We start from the raw sequence: 18788 nt of genomic DNA on the forward strand, positions 1-18788 counted from the left end.
TTAAAGAAAATTGATTCTTTTTACATTTCCTGCCGTTTGTAATCACAGACATTACCAGTGGAAAGCCGTGAAATGACCAGCAAACTGATAACATTTACAACTCCGGGCACTTTAGGGAGCGTTTTCACTTGAATTTGCTTTCAAATATTAGGAATTCTTGTTTATACAGCTCAAAATTTGTGTAGAAAGCCTGTAAGTGAGGACTGTACTGCTTATGTTTACAATTGAGGCCGCATTACTCTGGCGACTTTTGTATGACTCTGTTAAAATCCTGACGGTTCCAGTACATATTAGTAAGAAAACTCTCTAGTTGTGGTAAAACTCTTAAAATACGCAATTAGAGTTTCCAGAAATGATTAAAAAGTTGGAAGAACCCCTTGAAATTAAAGTAAATTGATTCTTCCTACATTTCCTGCCGTTTGTAATCACAGACATTACCAGTGGAAAGCCGTTAAATGACCAGCAAACTGATAACATTTACAACTCCGGGCACTTTAGGGAGCGTTTTCACTTGAATTTGCTTTCAAATATTAGGAATTCTTGTTTATACAGCTCAAAATTTGTGTAGAAAGCCTGTAAGTGAGGACTGTACTGCTTATGTTTACAATTGAGGCCGCATTACTCTGGCGACTTTTGTATGACTCTGTTAAAATCCTGACGGTTCCAGTACATATTAGTAAGAAAACTCTCTAGTTGTGGTAAAACTCTTAAAATACGCAATTAGAGTTTCCAGAAATGATTAAAAAGTTGGAAGAACCCCTTGAAATTAAAGTAAATTGATTCTTCCTACATTTCCTGCCGTTTGTAATCACAGACATTACCAGTGGAAAGCCGTGAAATGACCAGCAAACTGATAATATTTACAACTCCGGGCACTTTAGGGAGCGTTTTCACATGAATTTGCTTTCAAATATTAGGAATTCTTGTTTATACAGCTCAAAATTTGTGTAGAAAGCCTGTAAGTGAGGACTGTACTGCTTATGTTTACAATTGAGGCCGCATTACTCTGGCGACTTTTGTATGACTCTGTTAAAACCCTGACGGTTCCAGTACATATTTGCAAGAAAACTCTCTAGTTGTGGTAAAACTCTTAAAATACGCAATTAGAGTTTCCAGAAATGATTAAAAACTTGGAAGAACCCCTTGAAATTAAAGTAAATTGATTCTTCCTACATTTCCTGCCGTTTGTAATCACAGACATTACCAGTGGAAAGCCGTGAAATGACCAGCAAACTGATAATATTTACAACTCCGTGCACTTTAGGGAGCGTTTTCACTTGAATTTGCTTTCAAATATTAAGAATTCTTGTTTATACAGCTCAAAATTTGTGTAGAAAGCCTTTAAGTGAGGTCTAAACTGCGTATGTTTACTATTGAGGCCCCATTACTCTGGCGACTTTTGTATGACTCTGTTAAAATCCTGACGGTTCCAGTACATATTTGTAAGAAAACTCTCTAGTTGTGGTAAAACTCTTAAAACACGCAATTAGAGTTTCCAGAAATGATTAAAAACTTGGAAGAACCCCTTGAAATTAAAGTAAATAGATTCTTCCTACATTTCCTGCCGTTTGTAATCACAGACATTACCAGTGGAAAGCCGTGAAATGACCAGCAAACTGATAACATATACAACTCCTGGCACTTTAGGGAGCGTTTTCACTTGAATTTGCTTTCAAATATTAGGAATTCTTGTTTATACAGCTCAAAATTTGTGTAGAAAGCCTGTAAGTGAGGACTGTACTGCTTATGTTTACAATTGAGGCCGCATTACTCTGGCGACTTTTGTATGACTCTGTTAAAATCCTGACGGTTCCAGTACATATTAGTAAGAAAACTCTCTAGTTGTGGTAAAACTCTTAAAATACGCAATTAGAGTTTCCAGAAATGATTAAAAAGTTGGAAGAACCCCTTGAAATTAAAGTCAATTGATTCTTCCTACATTTCCTGCCGTTTGTAATCACAGACATTACCAGTGGAAAGCCGTGAAATGACCAGCAAACTGGTAATATTTACAACTCTGGGCACTTTAGGGAGCGTTTTCACTTGAATTTGCTTTCAAATATTAGGAATTCTTGTTTATACAGCTCAAAATTTGTGTAGAAAGCCTGTAAGTGAGGACTGTACTGCTTATGTTTACAATTGAGGCCGCATTACTCTGGCGACTTTTGTATGACTCTGTTAAAATCCTGACGGTGCCAGTACATATTAGTAAGAAAACTCTCTAGTTGTGGTAAAACTCTTAAAATACGCAATTAGAGTTTCCAGAAATGATTAAAAAGTTGGAAGAACCCCTTGAAATTAAAGTAAATTGATTCTTCCTACATTTCCTGCCGTTTGTAATCACAGACATTACCAGTGGAAAGCCGTGAAATGACCAGCAAACTGATAATATTTACAACTCCGGGCCCTTTAGGGAGCGTTTTCACATGAATTTGCTTTCAAATATTAGGAATTCTTGTTTATACAGCTCAAAATTTGTGTAGAAAGCCTGTAAGTGAGGACTGTACTGCTTATGTTTACAATTGAGGCCGCATTACTCTGGCGACTTTTGTATGACTCTGTTAAAATCCTGACGGTTCCAGTACATATTTGTAAGAAAACTCTCTAGTTGTGGTAAAACTCTTAAAATACGCAATTAGAGTTTCCAGAAATGATTAAAAAGTTGGAAGAACCCCTTGAAATTAAAGTAAATTGATTCTTCCTACATTTCCTGCCATTTGTAATCACAGACATTACCAGTGGAAAGCCGTGAAATGACCAGCAAACTGGTAATATTTACAACTCTGGGCACTTTAGGGAGCGTTTTCACTTGAATTTGCTTTCAAATATTAGGAATTCTTGTTTATACAGCTCAAAATTTGTGTAGAAAGCCTGTAAGTGAGGACTGTACTGCTTATGTTTACAATTGAGGCCGCATTACTCTGGCGACTTTTGTATGACTCTGTTAAAATCCTGACGGTTCCAGTACATATTAGTAAGAAAACTCTCTAGTTGTGGTAAAACTCTTAAAATACGCAATTAGAGTTTCCAGAAATGATTAAAAAGTTGGAAGAACCCCTTGAAATTAAAGTAAATTGATTCTTCCTACATTTCCTGCCGTTTGTAATCACAGACATTACCAGTGGAAAGCCGTGAAATGACCAGCAAACTGGTAATATTTACAACTCTGGGCACTTTAGGGAGCGTTTTCACTTGAATTTGCTTTCAAATATTAGGAATTCTTGTTTATACAGCTCAAAATTTGTGTAGAAAGCCTGTAAGTGAGGACTGTACTGCTTATGTTTACAATTGAGGCCGCATTACTCTGGCGACTTTTGTATGACTCTGTTAAAATCCTGACGGTTCCAGTACATATTTGTAAGAAAACTCTCTAGTTGTGGTAAAACTCTTAAAATACGCAATTAGAGTTCCCAGAAATGATTAAAAACTTGGAAGAACCCCTTGAAATTAAAGTAAATTGATTCTTCCTACATTTCCTGCCATTTGTAATCACAGACATTACCAGTGGAAAGCCGTGAAATGACCAGCAAACTGATAATATTTACAACTCCGGGCACTTTAGGGAGCGTTTTCACTTGAATTTGCTTTCAAATATTAGGAATTCTTGTTTATACAGCTCAAAATTTGTGTAGAAAGCCTGTAAGTGAGGACTGTACTGCTTATGTTTACAATTGAGGCCACATTACTCTGGCGACTTTTGTATGACTCTGTTAAAACCCTGACAGTTCCAGTACATATTTGTAAGAAAACTATCTAGTTGTGGTAAAACTCTTAAAATACGTAATTAGAGTTCCCAGAAATGATTAAAAACTTGGAAGAACCCCTTGAAATTAAAGAAAATTGATTCTTTTTACATTTCCTGCCGTTTGTAATCACAGACATTACCAGTGGAAAGCCGTGAAATGACCAGCAAACTGATAACATTTACAACTCCGGGCACTTTAGGGAGCGTTTTCACTTGAATTTGCTTTCAAATATTAGGAATTCTTGTTTATACAGCTCAAAATTTGTGTAGAAAGCCTGTAAGTGAGGACTGTACTGCTTATGTTTACAATTGAGGCCGCATTACTCTGGCGACTTTTGTATGACTCTGTTAAAATCCTGACGGTTCCAGTACATATTAGTAAGAAAACTCTCTAGTTGTGGTAAAACTCTTAAAATACGCAATTAGAGTTTCCAGAAATGATTAAAAAGTTGGAAGAACCCCTTGAAATTAAAGTAAATTGATTCTTCCTACATTTCCTGCCGTTTGTAATCACAGACATTACCAGTGGAAAGCCGTTAAATGACCAGCAAACTGATAACATTTACAACTCCGGGCACTTTAGGGAGCGTTTTCACTTGAATTTGCTTTCAAATATTAGGAATTCTTGTTTATACAGCTCAAAATTTGTGTAGAAAGCCTGTAAGTGAGGACTGTACTGCTTATGTTTACAATTGAGGCCGCATTACTCTGGCGACTTTTGTATGACTCTGTTAAAATCCTGACGGTTCCAGTACATATTAGTAAGAAAACTCTCTAGTTGTGGTAAAACTCTTAAAATACGCAATTAGAGTTTCCAGAAATGATTAAAAAGTTGGAAGAACCCCTTGAAATTAAAGTAAATTGATTCTTCCTACATTTCCTGCCGTTTGTAATCACAGACATTACCAGTGGAAAGCCGTGAAATGACCAGCAAACTGATAATATTTACAACTCCGGGCACTTTAGGGAGCGTTTTCACATGAATTTGCTTTCAAATATTAGGAATTCTTGTTTATACAGCTCAAAATTTGTGTAGAAAGCCTGTAAGTGAGGACTGTACTGCTTATGTTTACAATTGAGGCCGCATTACTCTGGCGACTTTTGTATGACTCTGTTAAAATCCTGACGGTTCCAGTACATATTTGCAAGAAAACTCTCTAGTTGTGGTAAAACTCTTAAAATACGCAATTAGAGTTTCCAGAAATGATTAAAAACTTGGAAGAACCCCTTGAAATTAAAGTAAATTGATTCTTCCTACATTTCCTGCCGTTTGTAATCACAGACATTACCAGTGGAAAGCCGTGAAATGACCAGCAAACTGATAATATTTACAACTCCGTGCACTTTAGGGAGCGTTTTCACTTGAATTTGCTTTCAAATATTAAGAATTCTTGTTTATACAGCTCAAAATTTGTGTAGAAAGCCTTTAAGTGAGGTCTAAACTGCGTATGTTTACTATTGAGGCCCCATTACTCTGGCGACTTTTGTATGACTCTGTTAAAATCCTGACGGTTCCAGTACATATTTGTAAGAAAACTCTCTAGTTGTGGTAAAACTCTTAAAACACGCAATTAGAGTTTCCAGAAATGATTAAAAACTTGGAAGAACCCCTTGAAATTAAAGTAAATAGATTCTTCCTACATTTCCTGCCGTTTGTAATCACAGACATTACCAGTGGAAAGCCGTGAAATGACCAGCAAACTGATAACATATACAACTCCTGGCACTTTAGGGAGCGTTTTCACTTGAATTTGCTTTCAAATATTAGGAATTCTTGTTTATACAGCTCAAAATTTGTGTAGAAAGCCTGTAAGTGAGGACTGTACTGCTTATGTTTACAATTGAGGCCGCATTACTCTGGCGACTTTTGTATGACTCTGTTAAAATCCTGACGGTTCCAGTACATATTAGTAAGAAAACTCTCTAGTTGTGGTAAAACTCTTAAAATACGCAATTAGAGTTTCCAGAAATGATTAAAAAGTTGGAAGAACCCCTTGAAATTAAAGTCAATTGATTCTTCCTACATTTCCTGCCGTTTGTAATCACAGACATTACCAGTGGAAAGCCGTGAAATGACCAGCAAACTGGTAATATTTACAACTCTGGGCACTTTAGGGAGCGTTTTCACTTGAATTTGCTTTCAAATATTAGGAATTCTTGTTTATACAGCTCAAAATTTGTGTAGAAAGCCTGTAAGTGAGGACTGTACTGCTTATGTTTACAATTGAGGCCGCATTACTCTGGCGACTTTTGTATGACTCTGTTAAAATCCTGACGGTGCCAGTACATATTAGTAAGAAAACTCTCTAGTTGTGGTAAAACTCTTAAAATACGCAATTAGAGTTTCCAGAAATGATTAAAAAGTTGGAAGAACCCCTTGAAATTAAAGTAAATTGATTCTTCCTACATTTCCTGCCGTTTGTAATCACAGACATTACCAGTGGAAAGCCGTGAAATGACCAGCAAACTGATAATATTTACAACTCCGGGCCCTTTAGGGAGCGTTTTCACATGAATTTGCTTTCAAATATTAGGAATTCTTGTTTATACAGCTCAAAATTTGTGTAGAAAGCCTGTAAGTGAGGACTGTACTGCTTATGTTTACAATTGAGGCCGCATTACTCTGGCGACTTTTGTATGACTCTGTTAAAATCCTGACGGTTCCAGTACATATTTGTAAGAAAACTCTCTAGTTGTGGTAAAACTCTTAAAATACGCAATTAGAGTTTCCAGAAATGATTAAAAAGTTGGAAGAACCCCTTGAAATTAAAGTAAATTGATTCTTCCTACATTTCCTGCCATTTGTAATCACAGACATTACCAGTGGAAAGCCGTGAAATGACCAGCAAACTGGTAATATTTACAACTCTGGGCACTTTAGGGAGCGTTTTCACTTGAATTTGCTTTCAAATATTAGGAATTCTTGTTTATACAGCTCAAAATTTGTGTAGAAAGCCTGTAAGTGAGGACTGTACTGCTTATGTTTACAATTGAGGCCGCATTACTCTGGCGACTTTTGTATGACTCTGTTAAAATCCTGACGGTTCCAGTACATATTAGTAAGAAAACTCTCTAGTTGTGGTAAAACTCTTAAAATACGCAATTAGAGTTTCCAGAAATGATTAAAAAGTTGGAAGAACCCCTTGAAATTAAAGTAAATTGATTCTTCCTACATTTCCTGCCGTTTGTAATCACAGACATTACCAGTGGAAAGCCGTGAAATGACCAGCAAACTGGTAATATTTACAACTCTGGGCACTTTAGGGAGCGTTTTCACTTGAATTTGCTTTCAAATATTAGGAATTCTTGTTTATACAGCTCAAAATTTGTGTAGAAAGCCTGTAAGTGAGTACTGTACTGCTTATGTTTACAATTGAGGCCGCATTACTCTGGCGACTTTTGTATGACTCTGTTAAAATCCTGACGGTGCCAGTACATATTAGTAAGAAAACTCTCTAGTTGTGGTAAAACTCTTAAAATACGCAATTAGAGTTTCCAGAAATGATTAAAAAGTTGGAAGAACCCCTTGAAATTAAAGTAAATTGATTCTTCCTACATTTCCTGCCGTTTGTAATCACAGACATTACCAGTGGAAAGCCGTGAAATGACCAGCAAACTGATAATATTTACAACTCCGGGCCCTTTAGGGAGCGTTTTCACATGAATTTGCTTTCAAATATTAGGAATTCTTGTTTATACAGCTCAAAATTTGTGTAGAAAGCCTGTAAGTGAGGACTGTACTGCTTATGTTTACAATTGAGGCCGCATTACTCTGGCGACTTTTGTATGACTCTGTTAAAATCCTGACGGTTCCAGTACATATTTGTAAGAAAACTCTCTAGTTGTGGTAAAACTCTTAAAATACGCAATTAGAGTTTCCAGAAATGATTAAAAAGTTGGAAGAACCCCTTGAAATTAAAGTAAATTGATTCTTCCTACATTTCCTGCCGTTTGTAATCACAGACATTACCAGTGGAAAGCCGTGAAATGACCAGCAAACTGATAATATTTACAACTCCGGGCACTTTAGAAAGCGTTTTCACTTGAATTTGCTTTCAAATATTAGGACTTCTTGTTTATACAGCTCAAAATTTGTGTAGAAAGCCTGTAAGTGAGGACTGTACTGCTTATGTTTACAATTGAGTCCGCATTACTCTGGCGACTTTTGTATGACTCTGTTAAAACCCTGACGGTTCCAGTACATATTTGTAAGAAAACTATCTAGTTGTGGTAAAACTCTTAAAATACGCAATTAGAGTTCCCAGAAATGATTAAAAACTTGGATGAACCCCTTGAAATTAAAGTAAATAGATTCTTCCTACATTTCCTGCCGTTTGTAATCACAGACATTACCAGTGGAAAGCCGTGAAATGACCAGCAAACTGATAATATTTACAACTCCGGGCACTTTAGGGAGCGTTTTCACTTGAATTTGCTTTCAAATATTAGGAATTCTTGTTTATACAGCTCAAAATTTGTGTAGAAAGCCTGTAAGTGAGGACTGTACTGCTTATGTTTACAATTGAGGCCGCATTACTCTGGCGACTTTTGTATGACTCTGTTAAAATCCTGACGGTTCCAGTACATATTTGTAAGAAAACTCTCTAGTTGTGGTAAAACTCTTAAAATACGCAATTAGAGTTCCCAGAAATGATTAAAAACTTGGAAGAACCTCTTGAAATTAAAGTAAATTGATTCTTCCTACATTTCCTGCCATTTGTAATCACAGACATTACCAGTGGAAAGCCGTGAAATGACCAGCAAACTGATAATATTTACAACTCCGGGCACTTTAGGGAGCGTTTTCACTTGAATTTGCTTTCAAATATTAGGAATTCTTGTTTATACAGCTCAAAATTTGTGTAGAAAGCCTGTAAGTGAGGACTGTACTGCTTATGTTTACAATTGAGGCCGCATTACTCTGGCGACTTTTGTATGACTCTGTTAAAACCCTGACGGTTCCAGTACATATTTGTAAGAAAACTATCTAGTTGTGGTAAAACTCTTAAAATACGTAATTAGAGTTCCCAGAAATGATTAAAAACTTGGAAGAACCCCTTGAAATTAAAGTAAATTGATTCTTTTTACATTTCCTGCCGTTTGTAATCACAGACATTACCAGTGGAAAGCCGTGAAATGACCAGCAAACTGATAACATTTACAACTCCGGGCACTTTAGGGAGCGTTTTCACTTGAATTTGCTTTCAAATATTAGGAATTCTTGTTTATACAGCTCAAAATTTGTGTAGAAAGCCTGTAAGTGAAGACTGTACTGCTTATGTTTACAATTGAGGCCGCATTACTCTGGCGACTTTTGTATGACTCTGTTAAAATCCTGACGGTTCCAGTACATATTAGTAAGAAAACTCTCTAGTTGTGGTAAAACTCTTAAAATACGCAATTAGAGTTTCCAGAAATGATTAAAAAGTTGGAAGAACCCCTTGAAATTAAAGTAAATTGATTCTTCCTACATTTCTTGCCGTTTGTAATCACAGACATTACCAGTGGAAAGCCGTGAAATGACCAGCAAACTGATAATATTTACAACTCTGGGCACTTTAGGAAGCGTTTTCACTTGAATTTGCTTTCAAATATTAGGAATTCTTGTTTATACAGCTCAAAATTTGTGTAGAAAGCCTGTAAGTGAGGACTGTACTGCTTATGTTTACAATTGAGGCCGCATTACTCTGGCGACTTTTGTATGACTCTGTTAAAATCCTGACGGTTCCAGTACATATTAGTAAGAAAACTCTCTAGTTGTGGTAAAACTCTTAAAATACGCAATTAGAGTTTCCAGAAATGATTAAAAAGTTGGAAGAACCCCTTGAAATTAAAGTAAATTGATTCTTCCTACATTTCCTGCCGTTTGTAATCACAGACATTACCAGTGGAAAGCCGTGAAATGACCAGCAAACTGATAATATTTACAACTCCGGGCCCTTTAGGGAGCGTTTTCACATGAATTTGCTTTCAAATATTAGGAATTCTTGTTTATACAGCTCAAAATTTGTGTAGAAAGCCTGTAAGTGAGGACTGTACTGCTTATGTTTACAATTGAGGCCGCATTACTCTGGCGACTTTTGTATGACTCTGTTAAAATCCTGACGGTTCCAGTACATATTAGTAAGAAAACTCTCTAGTTGTGGTAAAACTCTTAAAATACGCAATTAGAGTTTCCAGAAATGATTAAAAAGTTGGAAGAACCCCTTGAAATTAAAGTAAATTGATTCTTCCTACATTTCCTGCCGTTTGTAATCACAGACATTACCAGTGGAAAGCCGTGAAATGACCAGCAAACTGATAACATTTACAACTCTGGGCACTTTAGGGAGCGTTTTCACTTGAATTTGCTTTCAAATATTAGGAATTCTTGTTTATACAGCTCAAAATTTGTGTAGAAAGCCTGTAAGTGAGGACTGTACTGCTTATGTTTACAATTGAGGCCGCATTACTCTGGCGACTTTTGTATGACTCTGTTAAAATCCTGACGGTTCCAGTACATATTAGTAAGAAAACTCTCTAGTTGTGGTAAAACTCTTAAAATACGCAATTAGAGTTTCCAGAAATGATTAAAAAGTTGGAAGAACCCCTTGAAATTAAAGTAAATTGATTCTTCCTACATTTCCTGCCGTTTGTAATCACAGACATTACCAGTGGAAAGCCGTGAAATGACCAGCAAACTGATAATATTTACAACTCCGGGCACTTTAGGGAGCGTTTTCACATGAATTTGCTTTCAAATATTAGGAATTCTTGTTTATACAGCTCAAAATTTGTGTAGAAAGCCTGTAAGTGAGGACTGTACTGCTTATGTTTACAATTGAGGCCGCATTACTCCAGCGACTTTTGTATGACTCTGTTAAAATCCTGACGGTTCCAGTACATATTAGTAAGAAAACTCTCTAGTTGTGGTAAAACTCTTAAAATACGCAATTAGAGTTTCCAGAAATGATTAAAAACTTGGAAGAACCCCTTGAAATTAAAGTAAATTGATTCTTCCTACATTTCCTGCCGTTTGTAATCACAGACATTACCAGTGGAAAGCCGTGAAATGACCAGCAAACTGATAACATTTACAACTCCGGGCACTTCAGGGAGCGTTTTCACTTGAATTTGCTTTCAAATATTAAGAATTCTTGTTTATACAGCTCAAAATTTGTGTAGAAAGCCTTTAAGTGAGGTCTAAACTGCATATGTTTACAATTGAGGCCCCATTACTCTGGCGACTTTTGTATGACTCTGTTAAAATCCTGACGGTTCCAGTACATATTTGTAAGAAAACTCTCTAGTTGTGGTAAAACTCTTAAAACACGCAATTAGAGTTTCCAGAAATGATTAAAAACTTGGAAGAACCCCTTGAAATTAAAGTAAATAGATTCTTCCTACATTTCCTGCCGTTTGTAATCACAGACATTACCAGTGGAAAGCCGTTAAATGACCAGCAAACTGATAACATTTACAACTCCGGGCACTTTAGGGAGCGTTTTCACTTGAATTTGCTTTCAAATATTAGGAATTCTTGTTTATACAGCTCAAAATTTGTGTAGAAAGCCTGTAAGTGAGGACTGTACTGCTTATGTTTACAATTGAGGCCGCATTACTCTGGCGACTTTTGTATGACTCTGTTAAAATCCTGACGGTTCAAGTACATATTTGTAAGAAAACTCTCTAGTTGTGGTAAAACTCTTAAAATACGCAATTAGAGTTCCCAGAAATGATTAAAAACTTGGAAGAACCCCTTGAAATTAAAGTAAATTGATTCTTCCTACATTTCCTGCCATTTGTAATCACAGACATTACCAGTGGAAAGCCGTGAAATGACCAGCAAACTGATAATATTTACAACTCCGGGCACTTTAGGGAGCGTTTTCACTTGAATTTGCTTTCAAATATTAGGAATTCTTGTTTATACAGCTCAAAATTTGTGTAGAAAGCCTGTAAGTGAGGACTGTACTGCTTATGTTTACAATTGAGGCCACATTACTCTGGCGACTTTTGTATGACTCTGTTAAAACCCTGACGGTTCCAGTACATATTTGTAAGAAAACTATCTAGTTGTGGTAAAACTCTTAAAATACGTAATTAGAGTTCCCAGAAATGATTAAAAACTTGGAAGAACCCCTTGAAATTAAAGTAAATTGATTCTTTTTACATTTCCTGCCGTTTGTAATCACAGACATTACCAGTGGAAAGCCGTGAAATGACCAGCAAACTGATAACATTTACAACTCCGGGCACTTTAGGGAGCGTTTTCACTTGAATTTGCTTTCAAATATTAGGAATTCTTGTTTATACAGCTCAAAATTTGTGTAGAAAGCCTGTAAGTGAGGACTGTACTGCTTATGTTTACAATTGAGGCCGCATTACTCTGGCGACTTTTGTATGACTCTGTTAAAATCCTGACGGTTCCAGTACATATTAGTAAGAAAACTCTCTAGTTGTGGTAAAACTCTTAAAATACGCAATTAGAGTTTCCAGAAATGATTAAAAAGTTGGAAGAACCCCTTGAAATTAAAGTAAATTGATTCTTCCTACATTTCCTGCCGTTTGTAATCACAGACATTACCAGTGGAAAGCCGTTAAATGACCAGCAAACTGATAACATTTACAACTCCGGGCACTTTAGGGAGCGTTTTCACTTGAATTTGCTTTCAAATATTAGGAATTCTTGTTTATACAGCTCAAAATTTGTGTAGAAAGCCTGTAAGTGAGGACTGTACTGCTTATGTTTACAATTGAGGCCGCATTACTCTGGCGACTTTTGTATGACTCTGTTAAAATCCTGACGGTTCCAGTACATATTAGTAAGAAAACTCTCTAGTTGTGGTAAAACTCTTAAAATACGCAATTAGAGTTTCCAGAAATGATTAAAAAGTTGGAAGAACCCCTTGAAATTAAAGTAAATTGATTCTTCCTACATTTCCTGCCGTTTGTAATCACAGACATTACCAGTGGAAAGCCGTGAAATGACCAGCAAACTGGTAATATTTACAACTCTGGGCACTTTAGGGAGCGTTTTCACTTGAATTTGCTTTCAAATATTAGGAATTCTTGTTTATACAGCTCAAAATTTGTGTAGAAAGCCTGTAAGTGAGGACTGTACTGCTTATGTTTACAATTGAGGCCGCATTACTCTGGCGACTTTTGTATGACTCTGTTAAAATCCTGACGGTTCCAGTACATATTTGTAAGAAAACTCTCTAGTTGTGGTAAAACTCTTAAAATACGCAATTAGAGTTCCCAGAAATGATTAAAAACTTGGAAGAACCCCTTGAAATTAAAGTAAATTGATTCTTCCTACATTTCCTGCCATTTGTAATCACAGACATTACCAGTGGAAAGCCGTGAAATGACCAGCAAACTGATAATATTTACAACTCCGGGCACTTTAGGGAGCGTTTTCACTTGAATTTGCTTTCAAATATTAGGAATTCTTGTTTATACAGCTCAAAATTTGTGTAGAAAGCCTGTAAGTGAGGACTGTACTGCTTATGTTTACAATTGAGGCCGCATTACTCTGGCGACTTTTGTATGACTCTGTTAAAACCCTGACGGTTCCAGTACATATTTGTAAGAAAACTATCTAGTTGTGGTAAAACTCTTAAAATACGTAATTAGAGTTCCCAGAAATGATTAAAAACTTGGAAGAACCCCTTGAAATTAAAGTAAATTGATTCTTTTTACATTTCCTGCCGTTTGTAATCACAGACATTACCAGTGGAAAGCCGTGAAATGACCAGCAAACTGATAACATTTACAACTCCGGGCACTTTAGGGAGCGTTTTCACTTGAATTTGCTTTCAAATATTAGGAATTCTTGTTTATACAGCTCAAAATTTGTGTAGAAAGCCTGTAAGTGAGGACTGTACTGCTTATGTTTACAATTGAGGCCGCATTACTCTGGCGACTTTTGTATGACTCTGTTAAAATCCTGACGGTTCCAGTACATATTAGTAAGAAAACTCTCTAGTTGTGGTAAAACTCTTAAAATACGCAATTAGAGTTTCCAGAAATGATTAAAAAGTTGGAAGAACCCCTTGAAATTAAAGTAAATTGATTCTTCCTACATTTCCTGCCGTTTGTAATCACAGACATTACCAGTGGAAAGCCGTGAAATGACCAGCAAACTGATAATATTTACAACTCTGGGCACTTTAGGAAGCGTTTTCACTTGAATTTGCTTTCAAATATTAGGAATTCTTGTTTATACAGCTCAAAATTTGTGTAGAAAGCCTGTAAGTGAGGACAGTACTGCTTATGTTTACAATTGAGGCCGCATTACTCTGGCGACTTTTGTATGACTCTGTTAAAATCCTGACGGTTCCAGTACATATTAGTAAGAAAACTCTCTAGTTGTGGTAAAACTCTTAAAATACGCAATTAGAGTTTCCAGAAATGATTAAAAAGTTGGAAGAACCCCTTGAAATTAAAGTAAATTGATTCTTCCTACATTTCCTGCCGTTTGTAATCACAGACATTACCAGTGGAAAGCCGTGAAATGACCAGCAAACTGATAATATTTACAACTCCGGGCCCTTTAGGGAGCGTTTTCACATGAATTTGCTTTCAAATATTAGGAATTCTTGTTTATACAGCTCAAAATTTGTGTAGAAAGCCTGTAAGTGAGGACTGTACTGCTTATGTTTACAATTGAGGCCGCATTACTCTGGCGACTTTTGTATGACTCTGTTAAAATCCTGACGGTTCCAGTACATATTAGTAAGAAAACTCTCTAGTTGTGGTAAAACTCTTAAAATACGCAATTAGAGTTTCCAGAAATGATTAAAAAGTTGGAAGAACCCCTTGCAATTAAAGTAAATTGATTCTTCCTACATTTCCTGCCGTTTGTAATCACAGACATTACCAGTGGAAAGCCGTGAAATGACCAGCAAACTGATAACATTTACAACTCTGGGCACTTTAGGGAGCGTTTTCACTTGAATTTGCTTTCAAATATTAGGAATTCTTGTTTATACAGCTCAAAATTTGTGTAGAAACCCTGTAAGTGAGGACTGTACTGCTTATGTTTACAATTGAGGCCGCATTACTCTGGCGACTTTTGTATGACTCTGTTAAAATCCTGACGGTTCCAGTACATATTAGTAAGAAAACTCTCTAGTTGTGGTAAAACTCTTAAAATACGCAATTAGAGTTTCCAGAAATGATTAAAAAGTTGGAAGAACCCCTTGAAATTAAAGTAAATTGATTCTTCCTACATTTCCTGCCGTTTGTAATCACAGACATTACCAGTGGAAAGCCGTGAAATGACCAGCAAACTGATAATATTTACAACTCCGGGCACTTTAGGGAGCGTTTTCACATGAATTTGCTTTCAAATATTAGGAATTCTTGTTTATACAGCTCAAAATTTGTGTAGAAAGCCTGTAAGTGAGGACTGTACTGCTTATGTTTACAATTGAGGCCGCATTACTCCAGCGACTTTTGTATGACTCTGTTAAAATCCTGACGGTTCCAGTACATATTAGTAAGAAAACTCTCTAGTTGTGGTAAAACTCTTAAAATACGCAATTAGAGTTTCCAGAAATGATTAAAAACTTGGAAGAACCCCTTGAAATTAAAGTAAATTGATTCTTCCTACATTTCCTGCCGTTTGTAATCACAGACATTACCAGTGGAAAGCCGTGAAATGACCAGCAAACTGATAACATTTACAACTCCGGGCACTTCAGGGAGCGTTTTCACTTGAATTTGCTTTCAAATATTAAGAATTCTTGTTTATACAGCTCAAAATTTGTGTAGAAAGCCTTTAAGTGAGGTCTAAACTGCATATGTTTACAATTGAGGCCCCATTACTCTGGCGACTTTTGTATGACTCTGTTAAAATCCTGACGGTTCCAGTACATATTTGTAAGAAAACTCTCTAGTTGTGGTAAAACTCTTAAAACACGCAATTAGAGTTTCCAGAAATGATTAAAAACTTGGAAGAACCCCTTGAAATTAAAGTAAATAGATTCTTCCTACATTTCCTGCCGTTTGTAATCACAGACATTACCAGTGGAAAGCCGTTAAATGACCAGCAAACTGATAACATTTACAACTCCGGGCACTTTAGGGAGCGTTTTCACTTGAATTTGCTTTCAAATATTAGGAATTCTTGTTTATACAGCTCAAAATTTGTGTAGAAAGCCTGTAAGTGAGGACTGTACTGCTTATGTTTACAATTGAGGCCGCATTACTCTGGCGACTTTTGTATGACTCTGTTAAAATCCTGACGGTTCAAGTACATATTTGTAAGAAAACTCTCTAGTTGTGGTAAAACTCTTAAAATACGCAATTAGAGTTCCCAGAAATGATTAAAAACTTGGAAGAACCCCTTGAAATTAAAGTAAATTGATTCTTCCTACATTTCCTGCCATTTGTAATCACAGACATTACCAGTGGAAAGCCGTGAAATGACCAGCAAACTGATAATATTTACAACTCCGGGCACTTTAGGGAGCGTTTTCACTTGAATTTGCTTTCAAATATTAGGAATTCTTGTTTATACAGCTCAAAATTTGTGTAGAAAGCCTGTAAGTGAGGACTGTACTGCTTATGTTTACAATTGAGGCCACATTACTCTGGCGACTTTTGTATGACTCTGTTAAAACCCTGACGGTTCCAGTACATATTTGTAAGAAAACTATCTAGTTGTGGTAAAACTCTTAAAATACGTAATTAGAGTTCCCAGAAATGATTAAAAACTTGGAAGAACCCCTTGAAATTAAAGTAAATTGATTCTTTTTACATTTCCTGCCGTTTGTAATCACAGACATTACCAGTGGAAAGCCGTGAAATGACCAGCAAACTGATAACATTTACAACTCCGGGCACTTTAGGGAGCGTTTTCACTTGAATTTGCTTTCAAATATTAGGAATTCTTGTTTATACAGCTCAAAATTTGTGTAGAAAGCCTGTAAGTGAGGACTGTACTGCTTATGTTTACAATTGAGGCCGCATTACTCTGGCGACTTTTGTATGACTCTGTTAAAATCCTGACGGTTCCAGTACATATTAGTAAGAAAACTCTCTAGTTGTGGTAAAACTCTTAAAATACGCAATTAGAGTTTCCAGAAATGATTAAAAAGTTGGAAGAACCCCTTGAAATTAAAGTAAATTGATTCTTCCTACATTTCCTGCCGTTTGTAATCACAGACATTACCAGTGGAAAGCCGTTAAATGACCAGCAAACTGATAACATTTACAACTCCGGGCACTTTAGGGAGCGTTTTCACTTGAATTTGCTTTCAAATATTAGGAATTCTTGTTTATACAGCTCAAAATTTGTGTAGAAAGCCTGTAAGTGAGGACTGTACTGCTTATGTTTACAATTGAGGCCGCATTACTCTGGCGACTTTTGTATGACTCTGTTAAAATCCTGACGGTTCCAGTACATATTAGTAAGAAAACTCTCTAGTTGTGGTAAAACTCTTAAAATACGCAATTAGAGTTTCCAGAAATGATTAAAAAGTTGGAAGAACCCCTTGAAATTAAAGTAAATTGATTCTTCCTACATTTCCTGCCGTTTGTAATCACAGACATTACCAGTGGAAAGCCGTGAAATGACCAGCAAACTGGTAATATTTACAACTCTGGGCACTTTAGGGAGCGTTTTCACTTGAATTTGCTTTCAAATATTAGGAATTCTTGTTTATACAGCTCAAAATTTGTGTAGAAAGCCTGTAAGTGAGGACTGTACTGCTTATGTTTACAATTGAGGCCGCATTACTCTGGCGACTTTTGTATGACTCTGTTAAAATCCTGACGGTTCCAGTACATATTTGTAAGAAAACTCTCTAGTTGTGGTAAAACTCTTAAAATACGCAATTAGAGTTCCCAGAAATGATTAAAAACTTGGAAGAACCCCTTGAAATTAAAGTAAATTGATTCTTCCTACATTTCCTGCCATTTGTAATCACAGACATTACCAGTGGAAAGCCGTGAAATGACCAGCAAACTGATAATATTTACAACTCCGGGCACTTTAGGGAGCGTTTTCACTTGAATTTGCTTTCAAATATTAGGAATTCTTGTTTATACAGCTCAAAATTTGTGTAGAAAGCCTGTAAGTGAGGACTGTACTGCTTATGTTTACAATTGAGGCCGCATTACTCTGGCGACTTTTGTATGACTCTGTTAAAACCCTGACGGTTCCAGTACATATTTGTAAGAAAACTATCTAGTTGTGGTAAAACTCTTAAAATACGTAATTAGAGTTCCCAGAAATGATTAAAAACTTGGAAGAACCCCTTGAAATTAAAGTAAATTGATTCTTTTTACATTTCCTGCCGTTTGTAGTCACAGACATTACCAGTGGAAAGCCGTGAAATGACCAGCAAACTGATAACATTTACAACTCCGGGCACTTTAGGGAGCGTTTTCACTTGAATTTGCTTTCAAATATTAGGAATTCTTGTTTATACAGCTCAAAATTTGTGTAGAAAGCCTGTAAGTGAGGACTGTACTGCTTATGTTTACAATTGAGGCCGCATTACTCTGGCGACTTTTGTATGACTCTGTTAAAATCCTGACGGTTCCAGTACATATTAGTAAGAAAACTCTCTAGTTGTGGTAAAACTCTTAAAATACGCAATTAGAGTTTCCAGAAATGATTAAAAAGTTGGAAGAACCCCTTGAAATTAAAGTAAATTGATTCTTCCTACATTTCCTGCCGTTTGTAATCACAGACATTACCAGTGGAAAGCCGTGAAATGACCAGCAAACTGATAATATTTACAACTCTGGGCACTTTAGGAAGCGTTTTCACTTGAATTTGCTTTCAAATATTAGGAATTCTTGTTTATACAGCTCAAAATTTGTGTAGAAAGCCTGTAAGTGAGGACAGTACTGCTTATGTTTACAATTGAGGCCGCATTACTCTGGCGACTTTTGTATGACTCTGTTAAAATCCTGACGGTTCCAGTACATATTAGTAAGAAAACTCTCTAGTTGTGGTAAAACTCTTAAAATACGCAATTAGAGTTTCCAGAAATGATTAAAAAGTTGGAAGAACCCCTTGAAATTAAAGTAAATTGATTCTTCC

This window comes from Myotis nattereri (genome assembly GCF_964212035.1).
Source record: "Myotis nattereri genome assembly, chromosome: 17".
NCBI lineage: Eukaryota > Metazoa > Chordata > Mammalia > Chiroptera > Vespertilionidae > Myotis > Myotis nattereri.